At 45.9% G+C, this 21697-nt stretch overlaps 1 protein-coding gene across 1 annotated transcript in view; it reads right to left on the bottom strand.

Annotated features, from left to right (window-relative positions):
- The window catches only part of HEATR4 (HEAT repeat containing 4), a 59270-nt gene extending 53590 nt beyond the window's left edge, over positions 1–5680 (bottom strand). Inside the window, exons 1-3 of the mRNA XM_077464474.1 lie at positions 5563–5680; positions 5151–5279; positions 4732–4839 (exon numbers count right to left, since the gene is read on the bottom strand). The gene's annotated coding sequence lies outside the window, so the exon portion shown is untranslated. The remainder of the gene's footprint in view (positions 1–4731; positions 4840–5150; positions 5280–5562) is intronic.
- Between the last annotated feature and the right edge of the window lie 16017 nt (positions 5681–21697).

The raw sequence follows: 21697 nt of genomic DNA, 5'->3' as shown, positions 1-21697 counted from the left end.
GTTTATGGTGTTTGTCTTGTCATGTTGTTTGTGTGATAATGGCCAGATTTTAAAAAAATGTATACAGTGTTTTTTTTTGTGATATTTGTTTAGTCATCTATTTTATTTTTATTTTTGTTCAGGTGGAAAAATTAGTATGTTTAGTCCACCTGAAAGGGGGGTAATTGACAATGCCCTCAGTTAGCAGCTGGAAGCCATTCTAGCCGCGGGAGTTTTGTGTTTTCTTTGTTTTTATTTTCATTCAGATGGAACAGAGTTCCAAAAGTTTTAGGCTCTGTCCACCTGAAAGGGGGTAGTGCATACAGCGTAAAGATACAGAAATACATTGTCTTTTTAGCTTGTAAAATTTGAAGTTTTTGAGAAGCAACACTGACGTTCGTTTTTAAACATTTTTGATCATACCATGGGGATCCATTTTAGAGTGGGTTCAGCCTAAAGAGGTCATGGTTGTTTGGATAGTTTGGTCAGAGTTGCAGAAGCCAGGAATGCTAAGATCCTGGGTTCCAAGGAGTGAACTATAGGTAAACATGGTAAACAAGCAGATGTTATGGATAAGAATTCGATGCTGCTCTTGTTTTTCACTTCCAGAATCCTGGTGGAGCGAGATTGGTGAGGTTTCTGGAACATGGATGACAGATGATCATCTGGTTGGCAGTTTGTCTGTGCCACACCACACCACAAATTTGTTCTGATAAACATCAGGAGAGAAGAAAAAAAACAAAAAAAACTGAAAGATTCAGATTAATACTTGTTTTTTTCTTATGGACAATTTGGTGCTAATGCTGAATCTGAAAGACTGTGCCTAGCAAGAGAACTTGTGAAATATTTTTGCCGGAGTCTCTCCTGATGAATGCAAACATGTTATTAATACATGTGCAATGGGTTGGAGGTTGGGGAAGAATTATGACACAACCAAACCGTCAGAACATGAAAATGTAAAATATGTGTTTTTTGTTGGAAGGAGGAATTGAAAGAAGAAAGGTTTTAATGTATGACATGTATTGATGTAACAGAGTTAATAAGGTGCAGGTACCCAGGAGGCAGGTTGGCGCTTAGGCGTAATAAGGTATCTGTTGGCCAGACTAAAATGTGCCAGGTGACACATCAATGGGGTGGAAACTTCCTCGTAGGGGTGGTGTCTCAATCCTAGCGGTCCTAGAGAGAAGCTTTCGGTTACTGGACATGTGGGACACCAGAACTGGACATGGGGAAGATACGCCTGGTTGGTGTCTCACCTGAGAGGTCGAAACCCTGCACAGATAATGCCAGTAAATACACACAGGAGCATGCTCTGTTAAAATAAAGGGAACAAACGCTGGCTACCAGGGTACCAGATGCATTCACCACATGGCACTGCAACATCTCACGGTGGTTGATAAAAACCATATAAATCACCCTATATGTGCTGAGTATACACTGAATCAAGTGCGGTCATTGTACCAGTGACTTACTCCCAGAGATGTGCGAACACAGAATTAGGTCCATGCAGGATGCTTATTTCTGAGGAGTAACCCGAAAGAGGAGGGATGTATTCAGCACTATATTGGGGGGGGGGGGGGTAATAGCTGGGATGGGTGTTGTTAATGGAGGGGACATCGGCCTCCTGAGGAACAAACTCACAGCCATAGCTTCAGAGAAGGAGCGTGACTTTGTTACCCAGAGAGATTGGTGGCGTCCTTGATAACATTAAACAAAGTCACAGAAACCCCCAGGTTAGAGTGGCTCCGGATTTTGTCAACCATGTTGAGAGGTTGGTAGAGAGTGTGATGGTACAGGACAGAAATTTGTCATTGGCTCTGGCGTACACGCCGTGGCAGGTGGAGATATCAGCCAACATCAAGCTGATTGTACCGTCTCTATATGAGGGGCAGTGGCCTGATGAGTTAGCATCACCGCTCAGTAAGATTTTTGCCAAAACACGTCACTTAAACTAATCCAAAGTAGTGGCTGAATGCCTGGATGAGCTGTACTAATTTGAATTGTGAAAGGTGTTATGCTGTATGTTCCCATATACAGAAGTGCAGACTCGGTCTGTATATTTGGTGGCATCAATGGGCTTACTGACTGGGGATTCTATCTTGTTGAATTTGAGGCTAAAGCACCCACATGTGATCAGAGAAGATGGAAGCTGGAGGCAGTTGATATTTCCCTCTGTCGGAAGCATGACCATGATGTCCTTTGTAGGCCAGATCAATACATGAGGATGAACGAATAATGTTGGGAAGTTATTTCTCTCTGTGTTCTGGATGGAGAGATCCGTGCTGGGAAGGAAGCACCCGATTATTATTTGGGACATAAGCGAGATTGTTTCTTTGTCCTAAAGAATACCGGTGTAGCCTTAGTCATGGAACTAGAGGGTTCATTGAACCTAACCATAGATAGAGGTGCATGGTATACCCTGGGCATGATCTCTGAAATCCAGGCACCGGGGTGAAATTGTGTGGGTTTTTTTCGTTGTTGTAGATTTGTATGTATGGTTAAACTCTATATTTATATAGAAGGGTCTCCCATTTGTCTATGCTAGTTGAGGGACGATTTGACGGTAAGGTCTCTGTGTACGAGTTAGAGACTTTGCTGCCAAGTCAGAGCCCTGCAACACCGCCGTGAGCAAGTTTGCCGAAGCCCGACCCATATTTGCAGTAAAAGATTATAGGAGGTTGGGAGCAGGGTGCATAATGGGAGGGGACACACTTGTATGTATATATTATGGTAATAAGTGGATTTATGTTATGGTATAGTGTGATCTATGTGTATTGTAGGCTAGTAATATGGGCAAGAAAGGCCCTCATTGAAACTCGGTAGTTGAGAGCTGGATCACGTGTTGCTCTGAATGTATGCTGGTGAATGGTCATCCCTTGCCTGTACTGCATCCCGTCCTGAGGATACCGGAAAGGAGAAGATACCAAAGATACAGAAGGGTGACAGAGAAGCTGTCACTGAAGAAGGATGGTGATGTGTCACTCAGTAGCAAAGCGGCACGTGTTGGGAAGCACAATGCGGTAAGACCATTGTGGACTGTTCCATGGGAGATGTCTCTTGAGCGCATGCTAAAAACCACCACACGTTACACAAGCTAAGGACTATGCCACAGGTACTGGTTCGGAAGCACATGTTGGGGAGCCACACACGTTAAGACAGTTATGGACTCTTCAATAGGAGCCGTGTCTGAAGAAGGGTGGTATGCGCCTTTTAGGCGCAATGCGGAATATGTTGGAATTGAACATGAATTAATGTTATATATCTAATGTTCTACACATCTGTTTGTACAACCAAGCTCAGCCGTGTTGATACTTGCAGTCCCACACGTTTAAAGGTATAGAGGAATGTAGCACCAAATAGAATCGGCATAGCAAAAGGAAGTCACTTCAGGCCACCTGGTGTGCACAAAGCTTCAAATAGATTTAGGACAATGATGGCTTCGGTCTGTCTGTGAGGACAAAAGGTGGGCCTAATGAGCGGGAAGGGCTTCCGAGATCGAATCACAAGATGTGAACCCAGTCTGAGCAGTTGCAATTCATGGGCAAACACTGCCCCCCAGAGGCCAATTATGGCAGGACGGTCAGAGATATTTAGCCTGGGGGAGGAGATGCCCCAGAGACACTTATTCGTCCACAGGCAAAGGGGGGTGGGCAATGGGATGTGGTGTGGCTGAGGTGCGTTTATCAAAAAGGAAATCATCAAAGAGAGCTACCTCTCACTCCACCATGAGGACAGCCACGAGGACCTGCTAAGTATTGCTTGTATTGTATTCTGATTGTATGCTATGTACTCTTGTAATTTCTATGGATACCTTATGTAAGCTTTCTTATTTCCTTGGGAAATAAATGAGATTTGATTGATCTTAAACCGTGTATTTGGTTTCATAGCTAACTTTGTGATATTGTAATATTATCAATAGCATGTGCTCAGTATTAATAGACTAACTAATCTATAGGGACTAGACAAATTAATACATAGCTGATAATAATAGTTTGTATTGATCAGTTACTTCAGACAACATGAAGTATTTTAGTATCTTAGCAAAATAACTTAAAATAGGCTCTTACTAAATACCTTGGACTATCTACTTTCCAAAAAGGGGTCATGAGGTTTTGGGGATGAGGCCCTTGTCCTCATAAACAAGGTACCCCCCCATTGGGGGCATGTAACCTACTACGGTTCAGAGGGGGGGCGCATGCTTGCCCCTCCTCTTCCCTGGCCAGCCAGGTTGCATGCTCAAAAAAAGGGTCTGGTATGGATTTCCCGGGGGTACATTTTTTTTGTATGAGCTACCTCCTTAAAGTCTAAAGTCCAAATCAAGAGAGCAGCCTAAGATGACAACTCTACAACTCTACTCCTCTATAGATAAGGTACAGGGAGCGTTGTTACTCTAGGACAGGCAGTGTGTTATTGGTAGGATCACCGGGTGAAAACTACTGAAACCCACCATATCTAAGGACCAGTAAGCTGCAATATATTAGATTTCTGTTCTTGGGTTTAGATGTGCCTTAGGGTAAACATAACAAAAATGAATAACTCACAATCAATTCTGTTCAATGCATTAGGCAGGCTTCATTTACACGGTTGGTTGGAGACACCGGCAGGGTCTCGTGTAAGTATGCCAGCATATTTCTGTGGCTGGGGAGCTACAGGTGCAGTTTACAGCCACTCAATCTTCTCCTTTGGGAAGTACATCATATGCGAATAAAAGTATTAGCATTTACAAAAGTATAAGAATGTACAGCCACCTACCTCTATGGGCGGCTGCACGTATCACCTATGGCTCTCCAGCTGCAGGAAAACTCTGGGATCGTTACACCAGAATCTGTCTGCGCTTCCAAGTGTCCATGTGAATGAAGCCTAAAGGAGATAACACCGATGACAATTGTATTAGGCATACATTTTCATGTATATAAATTAAAAAATGTTATTATTGAGGAAGGCCATACATGCTTCAATTTTATTACCCAATCAATTACAATCAAAATGATTGAATTGGCAAAAAATCTATTAGATATAACTTCTCTTTGGGTCTATTAGGGCTTGATTTAGATCAGATTCATTCAAACTGAATCGATTGGCCACAGAAGAAAGTTTGCATCACTTGGCAATGCTGAGATCAATCATATTATGAGATCGCATGGTGAAAACAGAAGTAATCCAATACTTACAATTGTATGCCTAAACCAATTTTAGGGTCTCAGCATCGGTATCTATCTTTCAACTATTGATCGAAATCCACTTCCCTGCGTGTGGCATAATGATCAAATAGGTTATTGTTGTCCATAGATCAATTATTCCTATGGAGAAAGTTCAATAGGAAAATAAATTGATCATTCATCAAAGCATGTATGGCTACCATTACACATTTTTTTTTATGCTCTTATCAATAATTCAGTTAATAAATCATACATTTTATGATCTAGCTGTCTGAATTATTATATAAGCTATAGACCTCAGAAAACAGTTCAAACTGAGACAATTCTGATCAGACAAATATTACACTGATCACTCTATAAATGTATATAATAAAACTATGTTATGATGTACTCTCCAAATTGAAAGATAAAAAGTATCCATTACCTGTTTACCTGCAGAAAAGATCAACTCCTAATCTCCAGTTAAAACATAGAAGTGAGATTTTAATCACATTTCCTCACTAACATCTTGCACTAGTAATGGCAGACAGGTCAGTGTTGTTTACAAGGGTTGCTAAGCAACGACCTCTATTTTGGCTGCCAAGCTCTTTGTTTGACAATGTACTTTGAAAGCCACGAAGCATAAAGCCTAGTACACACTGCTAGTTTATTTTTTCATTCAACCCAGTGGGCTAAATGACAAAAAAAAAAAAAAAGAAACAAACAGCTCAGATTGGAGCTGCTGTACTAACAGTCTGATTGTCCTCTTTTAGAGAAGTCCACTCTTAGTGATGTAATGGGTGGATTTAGTGCCTATATATATATATATATAGTGCCTATATATATATATATATATATATATATATATATATGTATATATATATATATATATATACATATATATATATATATATATATATATATATATATACATATATATATATATATATATATATATATATATATATATATATATATATATGTATATATATATATATATATATATACATATATATATATATATATATATATATATACATATATATATATATATATATATATATATATACATATATATATATATATATATATATATATATATATATATATACACATATATATATATATATATATATATATATATATAATATATGCACGTTTTAGTAGATTTTCTAGCTAGCAGCAGCCCATGCTGTTCCTTCAGAGCTGTGTGCTGCAGCTGAGACTACCCTGTGCATGCTTGGGAGTAACGTCATTGCAGCTCGGCCAGTCAGACAGCCAGAGTCCGCAAATCCAGAAAGCAGACCGGGTGAAGATTGAAGCCCTGTCAGCGGTGACAGCGAGCCACTGGAGGGCTTTATTTTAGTCTTTCATAAAGTGCTAGCATGTGGTGCATACTAACACATTATGATATTGCTTTGCAGGGGGAACCACTTTAACGTCGCGAGGCTGCATATATGCAGGCCTTTTTAAACACATTAATTCGCTGAGAACGTGCTCCCTTCCTGCTCTCAGCACAGTAACCGGCAGGTACTGGAAAGCTCCCGATGCATATTTGCGATCCGGAGCTTTCCAATCATGTGACCGCTGTGACTGCAAATCACAGCGGTCACATAATCGGAATTCCTCCCTTCGCCTCCTGGCATTTAGAACCTCATAAAGGGCCAGGAAGTGGGAAGGGGTTAAATAATTACTTTGTTCACATTTTGATGTGTAAAAATCTGTATCCAGCGCCCAACTATCATTTTGGGCGATGTATGTTTTGCCACTTCTGGGTTTGTGGCTATCTTTCCCTAGCCAGTTGCCGACCGCCTAACTGGGAATGTCATGATTTTGCCCATCAGTTCTGCATATCAGTCCCGTCTATCAGTGACCATCTGTGATGCCTTTCGGTGCCACCCATCAGTAGCGCCGATCAGTGCCCATAAAGGCTGCCCATCAGTGCTGCATATCAGTCCAGTGTATCAGTGCTGCATATCAATACTGCCTATTAGTGCTGCATATTAGTGCCTCCTCATCAGTGCAGCCTATCAATGCCCATCAGTGTAGCCTCATCAGTGCACATCAGTGAAGGAGAAAAATTACTTACGTATTTACAACATTTTGTAACAGAAACTAAGAAAAACTTTTTTTTTTTGGTCTTTTTTTCATTTGTTTAGAAAAAAATGAAAAACCTAGTGGTGATTAAATACCACTAAAAGATAGCTCTGTCTCAAAAAAATTATAAAAAACTGAAAATTTCCTATGAAATACCGTACTTTTCCTTTCTTGATGGACTCCATGGCAGCCTTCATGTGGGTTTACCTCACCTCCTCTCCAATGCTATAGGACCCCACTAACATAAATTTCGGCTCAAGGCCACAGACTACGTTCCGTAACTAGCCAACTATTGGCCAATGGGTGGGAGCGCCATCTGCCACGGAGTTCATCAGGAAAGGAAAATTACAGTAAGTATTTGATAGGAAATTTTCCAGTTTTCTGACAGACTCCATGGCAGCCTACATGTGGGAAATAACTAGCCATAAACCAGGGGGCAGGATTGCTGAACAAAATAAGGTTTTAATTTACCCAGTCAACTGACAGGATTCTTAAAACAAAATTAACAGAGAATAAGGATGCAGGTTCTACACAATAATGCGCCATTAAAGTGTTGATAGAGGCCCCCAAGGCCACCCTGCAGGTAACATCTGGAGCCACATGTCGAGCCGCCTCTAGTCAGATGTGCTGTCACCGCCTCCGGAGGAGTCAAGCTCTTGGCCCTATATGCCTGTTGGATGGCCTGGACAATCCAAGAAGCGATTGTTCTAGACGAGGCGTGTTTTCCCCTGTTTTTCCAGGAAAAAAGGATAAAGAGGTAATCTGACCATCTAAAAGAGGCCGTAGTTTGAAGGTAGTCCTTTAGTGTCTCACCCACATCTAGCGGATGAGCCTCAGTGGCTTCTGGTGCCTTGATGGTAGGAAGAATGATCTCAGGTTTTCGTGGAAGACCTATATGACTTTGGGATTTGAGTCAAGCATGGGTGTGAATACTACTGAAAAGAAGGTTAGAAACGGTTCTTTGTGGCCGAAGACCCCAATCTCTGAAACTCTCTTGGCCGATGTGATGGCCACAAGAAAAGTGGAATTGACAGAGAGATTCTTAATAGATGTCAAGCTGACTCCATCGGCTCCGAGCTCTGACAGCTAGTTGAAGACAAGGGGAAGATCCCATTTGGGCAATCTTGGTTTTCTCTGGGGCCTGCTGCCCCCCTAAAGAATTGCCAGACAAGAGTGTGACTGGCCCACAAAACTCCTGAGAAGGCTGATAGGGCTGACACTTGGACCCTAAGGGAGCCAACAAACAGAGACAGATCTAAGCCTGACTGTAGGAATTCCAGGATTTCTTGCACCCCTGGGTTCCTGAATGATCTTCTCATGGAGGATGTGAACCCCACAAATTTGTGCTAGCTCTTCTCAAACGCATGAGGGTGGAGCTGACCCCTGATGCACAGCCGAGGGCTTCCAGTCTCTCCCTCTCAAGAGTCAGACCATGAGCTCCAGACGTGCCGGGCATGGATGCAGAATTGGGTCCCGAAAGCTGAGTTGTGTTAGCAAAGGAAACCATGGCCTGTTCGGCCAGTATGGTGCTATTGCCATCTCAACGGCTTCTGCTGAGCCTCTGCAAGAATCTGAGGATGACTGGGATTGGAGGCAAGGCATATGCTCTGCTGAAGCCCCACTGCTCCATTAGTGTATGTACCCCGAAGGCTTGGACGCAACAGCCCTGAGTGTAATAATTCCCGAGTTTGAAGTTGCAGGGGGATGCAAACAGGGTGACTTCGGGATCGACTCCAAGGGACAGAATCCACCTGATTGTCTCCACATGGAGGGATCATTCATTGTAGTCCAGCTGGGTATGGGACAAGAAATCTTCTGGGCCAATGTCATGATCGGCTCCACTTCCTGAAGCAGGGGAAGACTCTGAGTCCCACCCTGTCTCTTCACATAGGAGACCGCTGTGGTGTTGTCCATTCTCAATAGCATGGACTCTCCCTTTATCAGATAAGCCCGAAGTTCCAAGATATTCAACACTGGAGTGTAGAGATGGGTATCCTATCTGCCCTGAGCAATCTCTGACCCACAGTGGGCCTCCCATCCTGTATTTATTGCTGGCATCGTAATATAGTGACCCAGGAAATGGGGGTGATGGAATCGCATCTGAGCAAGTTCACGCTTTGCAGCCACCAGAAGAGGCTGTCCCTCATGCCTGAGGTTATGAAAATGCCCTGATTTCTCCTGTCTGGGTCCCACTGCAGGAAAAACCCTTTCTGGAAGGGGCGCAACCGCCAAAGTGCCCGTTTGACCATGGAGACCAAAGAGACCATTGTGCCTATGATTCTGAGGCATTGTGAAGCTCTCAGGCATGAGGAAGCTAGGGCCAGGCAAACTCTGTCCCGTACAACCAAGATCTTCTCCAGAGGCAGGGAAATAGTGTTCTGGACTGTGTCGAACTAGGCTAGGCGCTGTGTTGGTTCTAGATACTACTTTTTTCTAGGTTCAGTAACCAGCCAAACTTCAGAAGAGTAGAAATTACTTGCGCCCTGTAAAGTAACAGCTGCTCTCTGTCTTGTATCATCAAAATACTGATGTAGGCGTATGCCTCTCATTTTGAGGGCTACCACGGGCAGAAGAATTTCAAAAATACCCGAGGTGAGGTTGAGAGTCTGAAAAGAAGACAGGTGAATTGAAGATGCTCTTGCCCAACCATAAAGGTATTTGTGGAACTCCTCTGGCAACGGGTACGTGAAAGTATGCATCTATGGAGACTAGCCAGTCACCCGGCTGGGCAGCTTGTTGAATTGTAGACGGGGTCTCCATTTTGAACATTTCATTCTTGACGAACTTGTTCAGATACGTGAGATCTACCACCGGGTGCCATAAAGGTGCCATGAGCCGTTTTTTTCAGAACCAGAAAGAGAGGTGAGCACATTCCCTGAAATTCTTCACCCTTGTTGATGGGCACTGCGGCCCTCTGAACCACCAGCAAATGCACGTAGGTCAGCAGCACCTGCTTCTTATCCTCTGAGTGAGGTAACAGAGTGGGGACGAATCTGAGAAGAGGCGTACTTGTGAAGGACCATACATGTCCCAAGGAGACTGTCTTGATGGTCCAGTAATCCGAGATTGAGGCTGCCCAAACACATCGAAAGTGGATCAAGTGCGCCCCCACCTGACATGCTTGAGCGGGCCCAATCTCAAAAGGACTTGGAGGGCTCACGTCCGCCAGAAGTTAAGTTCTTGGCAGACCTCTGGAAGGATGTCTGTCCCCTTTTCCAGTTGCTCCTGAAGTCCTGACCTGGTCTACAGAAACGCGTATCCCTTGCCCATTCTGTGCTCTGTCTTCTTGACTGGGGCCTCTTCTGGCCAAAAAGGCATTTGTCTTGGGGTAGGAACCCCGACTTCCCACCCGGCTATGGCACTATCCAGCTTGTTGTCAAATATTGAGGACCCCTCAAAGGGGATCCCACACCAAGCTTGCTTGGAGACCGGATGAGCGAGCCAGGGACACAGCCATAATGATCGCTTGGTCGTTATGGAAGAGAGCATAGTCCAGGCCAGCAGGAGGATAATGAATACTGTATCAACATTTTCTGTCCAAATTTTCATGGCAGCCGTGTCCAAGGCAGGTTTGAAGGCCATTCCCACCATTGTGTAGATCCTTTTTCAGTCTCTATTGATCCTTCCCTGGAAAGTGTCATTGAAAGACACGACATCCTCTAAGGGAAGAGTGACATGCTTTGTCAGTCTCATAACTGCTGCGTCAACTAGAGAAGCAGCTGTCATGAAGGTGGGAGCGGTGTCTGGAGGAGGAATCGGAAATACTCCCCTAATGTTAGATGAAGATGAAGATCCATGGCATCTGGAGCTAGATAAAGAGAGCTGACTTTGCGGCCTGGCAAGGTCTCTCTCATCACGGGCCAAAGTTTGGTGATCCAAGCTGGAAGGGCTTAACAAACAAGAGGGAGAAGAGAGAGAGAAGCATGCTGTTAACAGGGATGTGCTTTAAGTGGACCTCAGGTGCGCCCTGCCCGCCAGACACCCCCTCTACACATAACTGTCAGAAACCATGAAACAGACTGAGACAGAAGTACAATCAAATCACACTTGTTTATTAATAAAAATAAAAAGGTAAATAGAAAAAAGCGTAGTCAAGCATAGCCAGAGTCCAGTAGCCAGATCGGGTAGTCAGCCAGTCCAAAGTTCATTAACCAGATTGGATAATCAGCCAGGCCAGAAGTCAGGGATCCAAGGAGAGCAACCGCAAGCAGGATAAGAAGCCAGGAGGGATGTCAGCAAGCCAGTCTTGAAACAAACAGCAGGATATGGTTCTTTGTGATGTGACCAACGCGAAGGCAAAGGAAAAAGTGAGCTGGAAGGCTCTAAATAGGCAGGTCAGACAGGCATCATCGGGAACAGCTGGTAACTGTGGAAAGAGAAGAGAGCTGGCAATTAGCCGACAGCTGAGCGGCCATCCCAGAGGAGGAAGGGCTAAGCCAGCCCTGACAGTACCCCCCCGCAATGACCCCTCTCCCTCGGAGGGCCACCGGGCTTGAGGGGAAACCGTCTATGGAACTCGCGGAGGAGGACAAGGGCATGTATGTCAGAGGATGAAACCCAGGAGCGTTCCTCCGGACCGTACCCCTTCCAATGCACCAGGTACTGTATGCACCCACGGAACCTATGGGAGTCAACAATGGATTGTACCTCATACTCCTCATGGTTCTCAACCTGAATAGGGTGAGGACGTGGCACAGAGGTGGTAAATCGGTTACAGACCAATGGTTTCAATAAGGAGACATGAAACACATTTGAGATGCGCATACTAGGAGGAAGTCCAACGCGTAAGCTACTGGGTTAATCCTGCGAAGGATACGGAAAGGCCCAATAAACCGAGGTGCAAACTTCAGTGAGGGAACACGAAGCCGGAGGTTGCGAGATGACAGCCAGACCCTGTCCCCAACCTGGTAGGAAGGGGCAGGCAGGCGTCAGCGGTCAGCAAAGAGTCTGTACCTATCATTAGCATGACGCAAAGCCTCCTGGACTTGTACCCAAGTGGAACGATGACCACAGAGATGCTCTTCTAACGCAGGAATACTCTGCGGAACAAACGAGTCAGGCAACATGGAAGGTTAGAAACCATAATTCGCCATAAATGGAGACAATCGGGAGGCGGAATTCAAGGCACTGTTGTGAGCTAACTCGGCCCAAGGTAATGGTCAGAAATATAGCAACGTAGGAATTGCTCCAAGGACTGATTGGCTCGTTCTGTGGCCCCATTAGACTGCGGGTGATACACAGAAGAGAATGCAAGCTGGATTCCCAACTGTGCACAAAAGGCTCGCCAGAACCGGGAGACAAACTGACTGCCCCTATCCGAGACAATCACCTTGGGTAGCCTATGTAAGCGAATGATCTTCCGAGCAAAAATGGAAGCCAGTTCCTTACAGGTGGGCAACTTCTTAAGTGGAATACAATGACACATCTTTCAGAACCGGTCAACCACCATAAGGATAACAGTGTTGCCTTGGGAGTTGGGCAATTCCACAATGAAATCCATAGATGGGTGAGTCCAGGGCCTCTCTCCATTGGGTATGGGTTGTAGGAGGCCCACTGGCAGGTGTCGTGGAGTCTTACTCTGAGCATACACAGGACAGGCAGCTACAAAGGCAGTAACATCAGGCCATAGACTAGGCCACCAGAATTGTTGGGAGATGGCCCAAATGAGTTGATTCTTCCCAGGATGGCCAGCTGCCTTGGGAGAATGGTAAGTCTGGAGCACTGCAGTACGGAGACTCTCTGGGACAAAGCAGCGGTCACAAGGTTTATCAAGAGGAGCATGGACCTGAGCACCAAGAATTTTGTCACCCAAAGGAGAAGAAAGACTGGTGCGAACCGTAGCCAAGGTACGATCAGGAGGAATCATAGGAACCGGAACCGACTCCGACTTGGAAGTGGAGGAAAATTGTCATGACAAGGCATCAGCCCTTACATTCTTAGTACTGGGTAAGAATGAGACAATGTAATTAAAGCTCGACAAGAAAAGAGCCCATCGCGCCCTTCTGGGAGAGAATCGCTTAGCCTCAGACAAGAATGTAAGATTCTTATGGTCAGTAAGAATAAGAAAGGGCACAGTGGTACCTTCAAGGAGATGTCTCCATTCTTTCAGGGCTAAAATGATCGCCAACAGCTCTCTGTCACCAATCTCATAATTGCACTCAGCAGATGACAATTTCTTGGAAAAGTAGCCACACGGATGCATAGCGCTCTCAGAGTTAGGACGTTGAGAAAGAAGGGCGCCAACTCCAGTCTCAGAAGCATCAACTTCTAGGATAAAAGGCAACATAGGATCAGGATGTGCCAACAGAGGAGCAGAAACAAAGGCAGCTTTGAGAGTCTCAAAGGCCTTAATGGACTCCGGAGACCAACTCCTTTCTGGTCATATCAGTCAGAGGCTTGACCAGAGACCAGAAGTTACAAATAAACTTCCGATAGTAGTTGGCAAAGCCCAGGAAACGCTGCAGAGGACGTAAACCCACGGGTCGAGGCCACTGTAGGACTGCCGACAGTTTCCCTTGGTCCATCGAAAAACCACCAGTGGAAATGACAGGAATGTAACCTGTTCAAGATGGAACTCGCACTTCTCCAGTTTACAATAGAGATTGTTCTCTCTTAGTTTCTGAAGTACATGACAGACATCTGTGTGGTGGCTCTCCAGGGACTGGAAAAATATGAGGATATCATCGAGATAAACCACCACACACAATTGCAACAAATCTCAGAGGACATCGTTAATAAATTCCTGGAAAACTGCCATGGCGTTACAAAAGGCCAAAAGGCATTACCAGGTATTCATAATGGCCTGTTCTGGTATTAAACGCAGTTTTCCAATTGTCGCCCTCCTTAATGCGCACGAGATTGTATGCCCCTCTCAGGTCAAGCTTTGTGAAAACCGTTGCTCCCTTGAGGCAGTCAAATAACTCTGTAATCAATGGAATCGGGTAGGCATTCTTAATCGTGACACGATTGAGACCCCTATAATCTATACAAGGTCTCAGTTCACCGCTCTTCTTTTTCACAAAGAAGAAACCAGCACCAGCAGGAGACGAGGACTTGCGGATGAAACCTCGAGAAAGTGCGTCAGCAACATACTCCTCCATGGCCTTATCCTCCAAGACCGACACAGGGTAAACCCGGCCACGAGGAGGTATGACACCAGATTGAAGGTCAATTGCGCAATCATAAGGCCGGTGTGGAGGCAAACTACTGGCTTGAACTTTATCAAAGACATCGCCAAAATCACGATACTCCTCCGGCAGGGAGGGGAGTGAAGCGGTGCACAGGACCTTGGATACCTTCAGAAAACATGTCTCACTGCATTGTGGTGACCAGGAGAGAACCTCAGCACGGAGCCAATCAAAAGAGGGGTTGTGCCTCTTTAACCAAGGATAACCAATAACCAGTGGAAATCTGGGTGAGGAAATAACTTGGAATTGGATTATCTCATGGTGAAGCGCCCCCACGGCCATGGACAATGGAACCATCTCATGAGTCACATGGGCAGGCTGTAAAGGTCTCCCGTCAAGAGCCTCAATGGCAAGTGGAGTGTCACGCAGCTGCAGCGGAATCGGGTGCTGCGAAACAAATGCAGCATCAATGAACAGGCCTGCAGCCCCAGAGTTGATTAGAGCCTGTATCTCGATGGATGACTCAGCCCAAGAAAGGGTGACCAAAACCAGGGGCTTATCCTTCTGAATAACTGGGGACGAAACAACGCCACCTAAGGTCTGTCCATGACAGGACCTCAAGGTTCAGCGTTCCCTGAACGGGTAGGACAAGACTTCAAAAAGTGACCTGCCTGGCCACAATAAAGGCACAATCTCTCCCTCCTCCTAAAGGCTCTCTCATCCGCAGAGAGACGCGTGAAGCCCAGGTGCATGCGTTCATCTTCACTGACCAACTCGGTGCCAGGAGGCATGGGAGGTGAGGGAGGCATGGGTGGGACTACAAAGCTCGGAGGCAAACGTACAGGAGGCTTCCACAAGCGCTCCTTAATAGAAAGTCTTTCTCTGAGTCTGGAGTCAATGAGGATGGCAAACGAGATCAAGCTCTCCAGCTCAGTGGGTATATCTCGGGCTGCTATCTCATCCTTGATGGAATCTGAGAGACCTGTCAGGGCTGGCTTAGCCCTTCCTCCTCTGGGCTGGCCGCTCAGCTGTCGGCTAATTGCCAGCTCTCTTCTCTTTCCACAGTTACCAGCTGTTCCCGATGATGCTCGTCTGACCTGCCTATTTAAAGCCTTCCATCTCACTTTTGCTTTGCCTTCACGTTGGTCACATCACAAGGAACCATCTCCTGCTGTTTGTTTCAAGACTGGCTTGCTGACATCCCCCCTGACTTCTTCTCCTGCTTGCGGTTGCTCTAATTGGATCCCTGACTTCTGGCCTGGCTGATTGCCCGATCTGGTTAATGAACTTTGGAGTGGCTGACTACCCGATCTGGCTACTGGACTCTGGCTATGCTTGACTACTTACCTTTTTATTTTTATTAATAAACAAGTGTGATTTTATTGTACTTCTGTCTCTGTCTGTTTCATGGTTTCTGACAAGACCATGAGAAAAAGCAGCCACGAGGGCCTCATTGTTCCAAGCAACCTCTGCTGCCAGAGTACGGAATTCAATGGCGTAGTCGGCAACAGTTCTCGTACTCTGTTTGATGGACATGAGGCACTTGGCAGCAGAAGCGGAGCGTGCGGGAACCCTTTTAAAGGAGGCCACAAACTGAGAGTAACTCAAGACAACAGGTTTTTGTGTCTCCCATAGAGGGTTAGCCCAGGCCAAGGCTCTCTCAGAAAGCAAAGATATCACAAAACCTACTTTGCTTCTGTCCGTGGGAAACGCCTGGGGCAGCATTTCGAAGTATATCTCAACCTGATTGAGAAACCCTCTGCATTGAACTGGATCGCCCCCAAATCACTGGGGAAGCAGAGCAGTACCAGACATACCTCTTATAGAGGTAATACTCTAGGCGGGTGCCTGCACAGAGACTGGCGCAGCAGCAGGGACGGCCTGCGACTCAGGTTGTACCGGAGCAGCCACTGCGGGGGATTCCAGGTGAGCCATGCGATTCAGGAGCGTTTGTAACACCAAGGCAAACTGATCCATGCGGTGATCTTGCTCATCCAATCTGGAAAAAAATATTACCAACAAGTGGATTGACTGTATCTTCTGAATTCATGGCCTTCACGTACTGTCAGAAACCATGAAACAGACTGAGACAGAAGTACAATCAAATCACACTTGTTTATTAATAAAAATAAAAAGGTAAATAGAAAAAAGCATAGTCAAGCATAGCCAGAGTCCAGTAGCCAGATTGGGTAGTCAGCCAGTCCAAAGTTCATTAACCAGATTGGGTAATCAGCCAGGCCAGAAGTCAGGGATCCAAGGAGAGCAACCGCAAGCAGGATAAGAAGCCAGGAGGGATGTCAGCAAGCCAGTCTTGAAACAAACAGCAGGAGATGGTTCCTTGTGATGTGACCAACGCGAAGGCAAAGGAAAAAGTGAGCTGGAAGGCTTTAAATAGGCAGGTCGGACGAGCATCATCGGGAACAGCTGGTAACTGTGGAAAGAGAAGAGAGCTGGCAATTAGCCGACAGCTGGAGGAAGGACTAAGCCAGCCCTGACAATACCTTATGCATTAGGGGTGGCCGCAGGGAGACGGTGACTTGTAAATAACAAGTAGAAGGGGAGGAAGGTTGTACAGACCCACCAAACTGCAGGGTAAAAGGAACATGGTTAAAAGAAAAAAAAAGCTCTTCCCTTTCAAGAGCCCCCCCTCTCCCACCAACATTGCTTGCGGGTCAGGGAGTTACCTCTGGAGGAACACGCAGGACCTGGGGAAGCTGCTGCACACTGCCCACAGGTTTTCCCAAGGAGGCAAGCATTGACAGCTGTTTAAATTCCCCATGCCGATACTGAAAATCAATAGTGTCTGCCTGGATCCCCGACAGACTGCGCAGGTTGACACCCGGAAGCACCGCAGAGCCCTGGAACGCAGGAGCGCTCCATTCGCCATGGGAGGCTGAGAGCTATAGTCAGGGATACAGGAGGAAAAAATAAACACAGACTGCTGCCATGGAGTCTTGTTATCCTGAGATACTTCATCTTCCAGACCTTGCCAGCCAGCTGCACTGGGAGGATGTCCATCATGGGCATACACAGGCCACCCACCATCACATGGTTTTACCACCTGAAACTCCACTTGCCGACCCGTGGCTGGTCCCTGGGCTTATCCATCATGCCAGAATCCAGCCCGCTTGTGACTGGGGCTTATTCCTAAAGACTGGGACGTCAATCCACTACTGTGCAGGTAAGCACACAGGATCCATAGAGGAATGTACTCTGTGGCCTTGAGCCAAAAGTATTGGAGAGGAAGTGGGGTAAACCCACACGTAGGCTACCATGGAGTTTGTCAGGAAAAAACACACGTAGGCTTCCATGGAGTGTTCAGGAAATTTGTTTTGGGTACAGCATTGCATGATCTTGCAATTGTCATTCAAAGTGTGACAACGCTGAAAGGTGAAAATTGGCCTGGGCAAGAAAGGGGTAAAAGTGCCCAGTATTGAAGTGGTTAAAGCATGACATGTTCGGTATCTATTTACTTGGTGTAACATCATCTTTCACATTATACAAAAAAATTGGGCTAACTTTACTGTCTTGTTATTTTTTTAATTCATTAAAGTGTATTTTTTTCCTATAAAATTGCGTATGAAAGACCGCTGCGCAAACACAGCGTGACATAAAAAAATTGCAACAAATGCCATTTTATTCTAGGGTCTTTGCTAATCTTAAAGTCTTAAAGTGGCTAGACACTATAGTCAGGTAAGTAGCTGGTCAATTGTTTGGGATCGAGTTTAACCACTTCGCGCCTGCTCTATAGCCAAAAGAGGGCTACAGAGCGGACGCTAACTGCCGGGAGGCTGTCCCTGGACGTCCTCCTGTTTACTTCCCCAATGCACGCCGCCGCGGGCGCGCATCGGGGAAGTTCTGTGTTGGCCGTGTGCCTCGGACACAGCCAATCACAGATCGTGCTAAATGGCCAAGCACAGCAGCCATTTAGCACTCAATCAGCCTGTCCAATGAGAGGTGATCTCATATGGATGAGATCATCTCTCATCGCCAGCTCCCCTCCTCACACAGAGACAGCGTGTGAGGAGGGAGAGCTTCCGTGCTGCAGCGTCAGTGAGTACACATACACATACACACAGTAAAACACACACACACAGTGAAACACACACACATGCCCACCTGTCCCCAGTGACACCTATCAGTGCCATCTGTCCCCTGTGCCACCTATCAGTGCCATCTGTCCCCAGTGCAACCTGTCCCCAGTGCCACCTATCAGTGCCATCTGTCCCCAGTGCCACCTGTCAGTACCATGCATCCCCAGTGCCACCTATCAATGCCACCTGTCCCCAGTGCCACCTAACAGTGTCATCTGTCCCCAGTAACACCTGTCCCCAGTGCCACCTATCCATGCCACCTGTCCCCAGTGCCACCCGTCCCTATTGCCACGTGTCCCCAGTGCCACCTGTCCCTAGTGCCATGTGTTCCCAGTGCCACCTGTCAGTGTCATGTGTCATCAGTGCCATGTATCAGTGCCATCTGTCATCAGTGTCAGGTGTTATCAGTGCCATGCATTAGTGCCATCTGTCATCAGTGCCACGTATTAGTGCCATCTGTCATCAGTGCCACATCAGTGTCACGTGTCATCAGTGCCACATATTAGTTCCATCTGTCATCGGTGTCAAGTGTCATCAGTGCCAGGTATTGTGTCATCAGTGCCCCACCTATGTATTAGTGATATCTGTCCTCAGTGTCACATCAGTGTCACGTGCCATCAGTGCCACGTATCAGTGCCCTCTGCCATCAGTGCCACGTCAGTGTCACGTGTCATTGTCCTGGTGCTCCAGGGCCTTCAACACTGTAATAGGTAGTCAACAAGTTAGATGTGCAATTTATGCTCCTAGAACACGTGATGGCGCTCCCTGCATGTTGGGTCTCTCTAAGTGGCCAGGCTGTGAAAAATTCCCACACATGTGGTATTGTAATACTCAGGAGGAGTAGAATAATTTATTTTGGGGCGTCATTTGTGGTATACACATGCCATGTGAGAAAAATAACCTATTACAATGACAATTTTGTGGGGAAAAAAAAATAAAAAACAAAAAAATCTTCATTTTGCAAAGAATTGTGGGAAAAAAATTACAACACCAAAAACCCCACTATGCCTCTTACTAAATAGCTTGGAATGTCTACTTTCCAAAAAGGGGTCATTTGGGGGGTATTTGTACTTTCCTGGCTTGTTCGGGTCACAAGAAATGAGATAGGCCACCAGTACATCAGATGTGATCAGTTTTTTATGATTTGCACCACAGATTGTAGACTCTCTAACTTTCACAAAGACTAAATAATATCCACTAATTTGGGTTATTTTTACCAAAGATATGTAGCAGTATAAATTGTGGCCACAATTTATGAAGAAAATGTAATAATTTGCATAATTTTATCACAGAAACAAAGAAAAATGCGTTTTTTTTTTCAAAATTTTCAGTCTTTTTTCATTTATAGCGCAAAAAATAAAAAACCCCAGAGGTGATCAAATACCACCAAAAGAAAGCTCTATTTGTGGGAAAAAAAGGACAAAAAATTAATTTGGGTACAGTGTTACATGACTGAGTAATTGTCATTCAAAGTGTGAGAGCACCGAAAGCTGAAAATTGGTCTGGGCAGGAAGGGTGTTTAAGTGCCCAGTAGGCAAGTGGTTAAGGTAGAACTAAAGGCAAAACTTTTCTCTTTTTTTCATTTTAGATACAGTAAGGGACTATTATGACCCGCCCTAAGTTTTCTTTTTGCCATCTGTCACGTCCTGTCCCACATCCAATTCAAATCAGGAAGCGAGAGGAAATCTCTTCAAAGTGAGGGAATCCCGGGGTGTCACCAGGACTAGTGTCCCCTTTGGAAGATTTAGCCTCTATTTCTGTTCTTGGGACAACCCAGCATTTGGTATTTCCCTTTACTTTCAATGGTAAACAGAACAAATACAGGAGATGATTCTGCCTAATGGGGAAACAGACAGGACTAAAAAAAACTAACAGGTGTTCTAATCCAGCGGCTGCTGGTGTTTTTTTTTTTTTGGGAGGTTGTTTGACACCCCTCAAATAGAAAAACACCAGTCACCACCCAACGGCACCTCAAACCCCCCGCCCGCTGTCTTACCCCATCTAGACTGCGGGTATCGGTCAGCAGGCATCTCCTCCATTCCTCTATCTCGGGGGCCGTGCATCTCCTCCCCTCCTCCTAGGTGTCCAATAGGATAGCTCAAAACCCGCTTTCTGATTGGCCAGGAGGAGGATCAGTGTTACAATGGCGAATATTATTATACAGGTTTTATATAGCGCCACCAGTTTGCGCAGCACTTAACAAGACAAAGGCAGACATTACAGTAGGGGGGGACGGCGCCCGTGTGCCTTTAATGTACGGGCCGCATCTTCTCCCTCTCCACTCTATACAAAACAAAAAAGGAAGTGTCGCCTTTTGTTATACTTTCAAGTCATTTCTAGCAAAGAATACTGATTGTAAAATGTGTGCAGAAAAACATTACAAACTGCTCTGGTAGACAAGTAAAGTGGTTGTAAACCCTTACAAACCACTTTGACCTACAGGTAAGCCTAGATTAAGGCTTACCTGTAGGTCCAAGAAATATCTCCCAAACCTATACGGTTTAGGAGATATTTGCCGAAAGACTGGCACCGCTATCTACGGCGCATGCGCCGTAGACAGCGGCGCGCAGGCGCACTGAGTGGGACATCGTCGATGACGAAGATGCCGCGCGTCTCAGCTCCTGTGCGCATGCGTGGGAGTGACGTCATCGCTGCTCCGGCGAATCACAGCGCCGGAGCAGCGAGACCCACCAAGAAAATGGATGCTCGGAACTACAGGGGACAGCAGTGACTTCGCTGGCTCCTGTGTCAGGTAAGTGACACATAATGGACTACTATGCGATGCATAGTAGTCTATTATGCTTTGCAGGGAATGAAAGAGGAAGTAAACTCATCAGGGTTTACTTCCTCTTTAATGAAGCTGATGGAAGGTCACTGATCTACAATACATTTTGCTAACAGGGATAAACCTCATGACCCGTGTTCTCCGCCCCCCCCCCAGCGAAGCCCCGCCTCAGAGCCAGTCCGCTGTCATGCAGTGTATATTTCGCCTGGTGTCAACCTTCTCCGCCCCTAGAGAAGCCCCGCCCCAGCCAAGCCCTCTCTCAGAGTAAGCCATTTGCCCAGCGAAGCCACGCCCCCTGCCTGCTTTTGCGCAATGTATGTATCGCCTGGTGACAACCTCTTCCGCCCTAATAAAGCCCCGCCTCTAGCAAGCCTGTGTTCTATCAGAAAGCAACTGTTCTGACAAAATGTCGAACCTGGCTTTCTGACAGGACACCTGTTTTCAAGTGAAGCCCCGCCCCCGAGAGCATTCCGCTCT

Source organism: Lithobates pipiens, unplaced genomic scaffold (genome assembly GCF_037356315.1).
Source record: "Lithobates pipiens isolate NorthernLeopardFrog02 unplaced genomic scaffold, aLitPip1_a1.2 Scaffold_30, whole genome shotgun sequence".
NCBI lineage: Eukaryota > Metazoa > Chordata > Amphibia > Anura > Ranidae > Lithobates > Lithobates pipiens.
This window is presented reverse-complemented; position numbering and strand designations above follow the sequence as displayed.